Raw genomic sequence first — 8,129 nt, 5'->3', positions numbered from 1 at the left:
CCTTTAATTACACTCTGTAACAACACTGGCCACTTCTCTTTCGGCCACTCTGAAATTACAGCAGCAGTTTCAAAATATTGAAAATATTTCTCTACTTCTGTTTCATAAAAAGGAGGGACCAATTTAATTTTCTGACGAACAACAAACGTTTTTCTTGAACCAGGAGACTGATTCTCGGACCTTAATTCCGCCATCACACATTCAAATTCCCTCTTTTTATTTTCAGCTTCTAACCTACAGTGCTCCAAGTCCACTTTACTTTGCTCTAACTTCATTTATTCAATTTGTAACTGCATCTTTAGAGTACTTATTGGAAACAAATCTAAAATTGATTCATCAAAATTACCTGAATCTACAAAGTGTGACGTGATTTTTCTCTGTATTACAGGCTTTGTTGTAGACCTCGAAATACCTTTAAGTTCCAATCTACTAGCTATCTCAGATACACCACTCTTTTCACCTTCGCTAATAACTCCGGGTCTGGCGATGCCAGGAAGTCATCAATATTCATTGCCGCCGAATACCACTCAGAAGCAAATCAAACAGAAGAATTGGGTATTCCCCTTTTCCAAAACACTGAATGATAATTAAACAACCATTTAAACTCAAAAATGGTACATCCCGGATCAGCCCCCAATTGTTATGTCACGGCAACAATGAATATAGAATTGAGACAGTCTTTTCTATAAAAAATAAAACACTTATTAAACACTGCTCAAAAAAAAACCCAAAAGTAAACCAAGGACTAACTTAACTGGAAGTCAACTGCTATATGGCAGCTCAAACAGTTCTTAAAGCAATAATGCAAAAACAGTTCTTAGAAGTAGTAATGCAAAAGTCCAAATGATTTACACAGTCACTTAGGAGAGCTTTTCCTAGAAGTAACAAATTCTTCACCGATGTCACGACGTCTCTGCTGATCCCAGTTGAAATATGTCTTGCCCGAAGGCCTTTGACAGGGTTCCGCACGGAAGGTTAGTTCGGAAGGTTCAATCGTTAGGTATTAATATTGAAGTATTAAAATGGATTCAACAGTGACTGGATGGGAGATGCCAGAGAGCAGTGGTTAGATAACTGTTTGTCAGGTTGGAGGCTGGTGACTAGTGGTGTGCCTCAGGGATCTGTACTGGGTCCAATGTTGTTTGTCATACACATCAATGATCTGGATAATGGGGTGGTAATCTGGATTATTAAGTATGCAGGTGATACTAAGGTAGGTGGCGTTGTGGATAATGAAGTAGGTTTTCAAAGCTTGCAGAGAGATTTAGGCCAGTTGGAAGAGTGGGCTGAACGATGGCAGGTAGAGTTTAATGCTGATAAGTGTGAGGTGCTACACTTTGATAGGAATGATCCAAATAGGACATACATGGTAAATGGTAGGGCATTGACGAATGCAGTAGAACAGAGTGATCTAGGAATAATGGTGCATAGTTCCCTGAAGGTGGAATCTCATGTGGATAGGGTGGTGAAGAAAGCTTTTGGTATGCTGGCCTTTCTAAATCAGAGCATTGAGTACAGAAGTTGGGATGTAATGTTAAAATTGTACAAGGCATTGGTAAGGCCAAATTTGGAGTATTGTGTACAGTTCTGGTCACCGAATTATAGGAGAGATATCAACAAAATAGAAAGAGTACAGAGAAGATTTACTAGAATGTTACCTGGGTTTCAGCACCTAAGTTACAGGGAAAGGTTGAACAAGTTAGGTCTTTATTCGTTGGAGCATAGAAGGTTGAGGGGTATTTAAAATTATGAGGGGGATAGATAGAGTTGATGTGGATAGCCTTTTCCATTGAGAATAGGGGAGATTCAAACAAGAGGACATGAGTTGAGAGTTAAGGGGCAAAAGTTTAAGGGTAACACGAGGGGGAATTTCTTTACTCAAAGAGTGGAAGCTGTGTGGAACAAATTTCCAGTAGAAGTGGTAGAGGCAGTTTGGTATTGTGCTTTAAAGTAAAATTGGATAGGTATATGGACAGGAAAGGAATGGAGGGTTATGGGCTGAGTGCAGGTCAGTGGGACTAGGTGAGAGTAAGCATTTGGCACGGACTAGAAGGGCCGAGAAGGCCTGTTTTCGTGCTGGAATTGTTATATGGTTATATATGATTCACAGTGAAGGAAATAAAATGGCTTAAAGGCACTGACGTTTCCTTGGTGAAACCTTGCTCCAACCCATTCCGCTCTTTTGCAGGGACTATCTTGGACTGCAGGTTACTAATTCCTTCCGAATGAAGATTAGTTAAGGTCAAACCTATTTATCACCGTGAACACCAACTTTTTCGGATCCTTTGGGTTTTCTGTACTTCAGTAAACTCTTCACTCTCCAGCCGGACTTTAAGTGATTTTCAGAACTGCCGGCAAAACGATTCCCACAGTAGAAATTAAAACTCAATGGTTCAATGTCCATTCAGAAATCAGATGGCAGAGGGGATAAAAGCTGCTCCTGAATCACTGATTGTGTGCCTTCAGTCTTCTACACCTCCTTCCCGACAGTTACAGTGAGAAGAGGGCATGTCCTGGGTGGTAAGCGTCCTTAATAATGGACGTTGCCTTTTTTGAGGAGCCGTTCCTTGAAGGTGTCTTAGATACTACGGAAGCCAGTACCCATGAAGGAAATGACTAATTTTACAATTCTCTGAAGCTTCTTTCAATCCTCTGCAGTAGCCCCGCGCCCCAGCAGACAAGTGATGCAGCCTTTCTGAATGTTCTCTACATCTGTAGAGGTTTTCATGTATTTTAGGTGACAAACCAAATCTCCTGAATCTCTACATCTGTAGAAATTTGCCAGAGGCTTTGGTGACATACCAAGTCTCCTTAAAACTCCTAATGCAACATGGCCACCATTGTGCCTTCTTTGTAATTGCATCACAATGCTGGGCCCAGGAGAGATATTCAGATATGTTGACACCCAGGAACTTGCTCACTCTTTCCACTGCTGATGGGTCTTTGAGGACTGTTGTGTGTTCCCTCAATTTCACTTCCAGAAGTCCATAATGAATTCCTTGGTCTTGCATTGGATGCAAGGTTGTGGTACTCAACAAGCTGATCTATCTGAAATTCTGGCAACAATAGATGAGTTGTCGGCAAATTTGTCTGAATCCTGGAGCTCACTCAAAGAGGAGTGGTGGATCGAGGCCGTAGCTCAGTGCCGCCATCTCAGAGGCGATTAGAGAGAGCTGGTAGAATCCTAAAGGAAGAATCCCTGCAACACCAACCTGCTCCAGGCAGACACAAGAGATCCTGCCGATGCGGGAAATCCAGAGCAACACACAGGAAATGCTGGAGGAACGCAGCAGGTCAGGATGAGACTTTAAGGCCTGAAATGCTAACTGTTTATTCACTCCATAGATGCTGCCTGACCTGCTGAGTTTTTCCAGCAATTTGAGTGCGCACACGCACACGTGTGTGTGTGTGTGTGTGTGTGTGTGTGTGTGTGTGTGTGTGCGCGCGCGCGCGCGTGCGTATGTGTGCGTGTCACCCTATGGGGGCACATACGCAAGTGGCAATGTGCTGAAGTTTTAAAATGAAAATGTTAATATTCTATTTGGGAGGTGGTGTGGAGAGTTGTCTCCACCAAAGGAGGTATAAAGTGCTCCTCTCCTCCGCTAGCCTGCAGGTCACCCTTGAGCAGGGTGCAGCACCTGCTTAGCCCCCCGATCAGGGTCACATGAAGCAACAGGAACAGGTGGTGGATGGGCAGTCATGGTCATGGAAACATCATGATCACCTATGTCTGGCAACATGGCACATGAACAAACAAAAATTACTGAATATATTGACCAAGAATGTAAAACGTTTTGCACTGTGTTTATTTCTTTATTGCTTGTAATAATACTAAGAGTATCTACGTAGTGTGAATAAAGTTTATTTTTTAAATGAGAGAAGGGCATTAAATGGGGCATCACAGTAGTGCAACAGATAGTGTAGGTGTGATTACAGCACCAGTCAGGGGTATTATAATGAGACTAGAACAAGAGATGGTAGGTTGACGGTGGAAGGTGAAATATTTAAGAGGAACCTGAAGGGGAAACTCTTTGTTCGGAAGCTGGTGTGATTGTGGAGCGAGCTGACTGAGGAGGTGGTGCATGTGGGTATGATTGCAGCAATTAAGAGAAAGTTACATAAGTACATGAATAGTGGGGATATGGGGGACTATGGTCCACCATTTCATCATGGCTGATTCCTTCATGCCCTGACCAATCAAGAATCTATCAACCTCTGCCTTAAATATACATAAAGACTCGGCTCCACAGCTGCGTGTGGGAAAGAATTCTGCAGATTCACCAATCTCTGGCTAAAGAAATTCTTCCTTATCTCTGTTCTAAAATGGCGTCCTTCTATTCTGAGGCTAGACTCCTCCACCATAGGAAACAGCCTATATTAACATCACATTTGCCTTCCTCACCATGGACTCAATCTGCAAATTAATCTTTAAGGAATCCTGCACAAGAACTCCAAAGTCCCTCTTCACCTCAGATTTTTGAATTTTCTCTCCATTTAGAAAATCGCCTACCCTTTCATTTCTTCTACCAAAGTGCATAACCATACACTTTCCGACGCTATATTCCATCTGCCACTTCTTTACCCATTCTCTAAACCTGTCTAAGTCCCTCTGTAGCCTCCCTGCTTCCTCAAAACTACCTGCTCCTCCACCTATCTTTGTATCATCTGCAAGCTTGCTCACTAAGTCAATTCCGTCATCCAAATCATTACTATATGGCATAAAAATAACCAGTACCAACACAGACAACTGTGGAAAACAACTAGTCACCAGCAGACAGCCAGAAACATACCATCCAGCTGTCTGTTGTGCCCACAGAATTTTGACTCTATTCCTCATATGGAATCTCTTATCACCACTGCAGTCCTCTTCACCTCTTCTGAACCACAGCATCAGACTCAGTGCCAGAGACCCAGTCACCACTCCCCCAAGAAGTTCTTCCCCTCAAAAGTATCTTTACTTATAATCGAGGGGACGACCATAGGGCTACTCTGTACTGTCTGCCCATCTCCATTTCTTCTCCTGACAGACACCCAGTTACCTGTATCCTGCAATCTAGGGGTAACTCTTCTTTGTATCTCCCATCTATCACTTCCTCAGTCTCCCATATGAGCTGAAGGCCATTGAGCTGCAGGTCCAGATCCTTAACACATTCTCTGAGGAGCTGCAGCTCGATGCACCTGGTGCAGATGTGGTTATTCAGGAGGCTGGAGGTCTCCCAGAATTTCCACATCTCACACACAGAACAAAACACTGCCCCTGGAGCCATGCTTACTGCACTAACCAAACCCTATCAGAAAAGGAATGAAAAAATAAAGAGGAAGAAGAAACTTACTCGATATTTACCCCACTCAAGCCCGAGGAGCCGAAGCCACTCCAACACTGGGCCATTCAAACAATGGCCACTCCTCTTGTGCCTGCTTTATTTTTATTCATTCTGTCCACTGATCGGTAGCAGTCCCAACTCCAAAAACTGCCTTGAAACTCTGCCTTTTTTCTACTTCCATGGTGACCTAAATAAAATTGCACCTTCTTATCATGCTCACTGATTGGGCTCAAAGTTGTAGGTTGGCATGGACTAAAGGGGCTAAAGGGTCTACTCCATCCTGTAGTGCTCTATCGCTTTATGACTCTGCAGCACGAGTTCAATTTCAAACCCCTGTCTTTAAGGAGTTTATTCTCCCCATGACCGTGTGGGTTATCCTCTAGGAGCTCTGGTTTCCTCCCATAGCCCAAAGATGGACCGGGCAGTAGGTTAATTGGTCACATGGGTATAATTGGGCAGCAATGGCTCATTGGGCTGGAAGGTCATGTTACCATATTGTATCTCTAAATTTAAACATAAATAATAAAACTTGTAAAAATGCAAGGCCCAATGTCATTTCTTACACAAATGGAAAGGATTGACATTTGTGAAATTTCTAAGCTGGCACTAACGTTCACAAAGCATCTGTGATCTGTGGTGAATGGAATTTTTAACAAAACGAACTGCTCGGGGAAGCCAGCAAGTTGAGCAGCATCTGGGGAAAGAGGAACTGTTAACATTTCGGGTCCAAACCTTGCATCGAGAACTTCCTTCCCTCCCACAGGTGCTGAGTTCCTCCAGCAGTTTAATGCTGCAGATTTAGCATCTGCAGTCTCATTTTTCTCAAACACACAGCTGTGGAGGTCAAGTCACTGGTATATTTAAAGCAGAGGCTGAGAGGTTCTTGATTCGTAAAGGACTCAAGGGATAGCGGGAGAAGGCGGGGAAAGGGGCTGAGAGGGATGATAAATCAGCCATGATGGAATGGTGGAGCAGACTTAATGGGTCGAATGGCCTAATTCTGCTCCTATGGCTTATTGTTTTAAGGTCTAAGCAAATTCAGGCTCTGCGCAGAGGAAGGTGGAGCTGCAGGGATAAGGGCAAGCCCACAATAAAGTGGAGGATAGTCAACCCATGAACACCACCTCAGTAATTTCTGCTCTCCTTCTGCATTATTTATTCATTAAATATATACTTCCCTTCGTAATTTATAGTATATTTTATGTATTTTACTGTCCTGCTGCCAACGAACAACAAATTTCACAACATACTGTGTGTCAATGATCCAGAATTCAGGACATCTTCAAAAGGCATCTTTCATTGTTAAAGACCCCTGGCACCCAGGACGTGCTCTCTTCACATTTGCTGGCATCAGGGAGGAGGTACGGTGCCCGAAGACACATGCCCAATGTTCTATCAGCATCTGATTTAAATCACTGGCATACGCGTGAAATTTGTTGCTTTGGGGTAGCAGTGCATTGCAATGTATAATAATAATAATAATAATAATAATAATAATAAAAACTCTAAATTGCAGTAACAAATCTATGTATATAAAATGTATATAGTGCAAAAAGAAAAAACTGAAGGCAGTGTACATGGGAACGGCCCACCGCTATCAGCTTCCTGAATGGACAATGAACCCATGTACACGACCTTAGTTACTTTTTGCTCTCTATTTGCCCTACTTATTTAATTTAATTTAAAATATATTTATTGTAATTTATAGTTTTTTGTTATTAGGCACTGTTCTGCTGCAGCAAGAGAACAAACTTCATGACATATAGTGCTGTGCAGATGTCTTAGGCACATATCTGTAGCTGGGGTGCCTAAGATTTTTCCACAGTACTGGATTTGTCGACGTGGAGCAGAGAGTAAGTTTGTCAATCTGGCAGGAGTAGGGAATGCTGAGAGTGGGAAGGGTGTGGGATATCTGGCAGAGAAGGAGTGATGGGGTGGGTGGGGGGGGGGGGTCAGCAGTGTAGGTGCAGACACACACAGGCCCTGAGACACCAAGCAAGGTCATCTGATTTCAAACAGTCGGTTTATTGATCACTACAGAAAGTCTTTCTGGTGCTTCCCTCTCCCTCCTCTCTTCCAAACCAAGATTCCCTCTCCCTGCCCCCTCCCACTCTCAGTCCACAATAGAGACCCATATTCCCTCCAGCATTTTGTTGCTTTTGTGATGTATGGGGATAGCTTAGGAGGGTGAGGCAGTGACTCTGGAATGTCCTGAAGCTGGAATTCAACCTGCAGGGTTCACTGTTCCTTCCCCTTTTCCCGCCCCCCAGATGTTGCCTGACCTGCTGAGTTCCTCCAGCATTTTGTGTGTGTAGCTCTGGATTTCCAGCACCTGCAGAATCTCTAGGGCTTGCCATCCGAATGCTGTTTCCTTTACACTTTATTCAGCCTTTTTATTATAGTTTACCATATTCTAGCTCAATGCAGTGTGTATTGAGTAGTTCTATACTGCATTGCACTTTGACAGCACCTCCCAAACCTCTGCCATCGAGGATGAGTGCAGCAGGTGTATGGGACCACCGCCATCTACAGGTCCCCCTGCAAGATGCACATTTCTCTCCGCCTCAGTAAGACACTACCATAATCAAAGACCCCAACACTAGAACACTACAGCACAGTACAGGCCCTTCAGCCCTTGATGGTGTGCTGACCCATATATTCCTTAAAAAAAGTACTAAACCCACACTACCCTGTAACCCTCTATTTTTCTTTCATCCATGTGCCTGTCCAAGAGGCTGTTAAATACCCCTGATGTTTTAGCCTCCACCACCATCTCTGGCAACTCATCCCAGGCACCCACAACCC

This window comes from Hypanus sabinus, chromosome 12 (assembly GCF_030144855.1).
Source record: "Hypanus sabinus isolate sHypSab1 chromosome 12, sHypSab1.hap1, whole genome shotgun sequence".
NCBI lineage: Eukaryota > Metazoa > Chordata > Chondrichthyes > Myliobatiformes > Dasyatidae > Hypanus > Hypanus sabinus.
Note: the sequence above shows the minus strand (reverse complement) of the source record.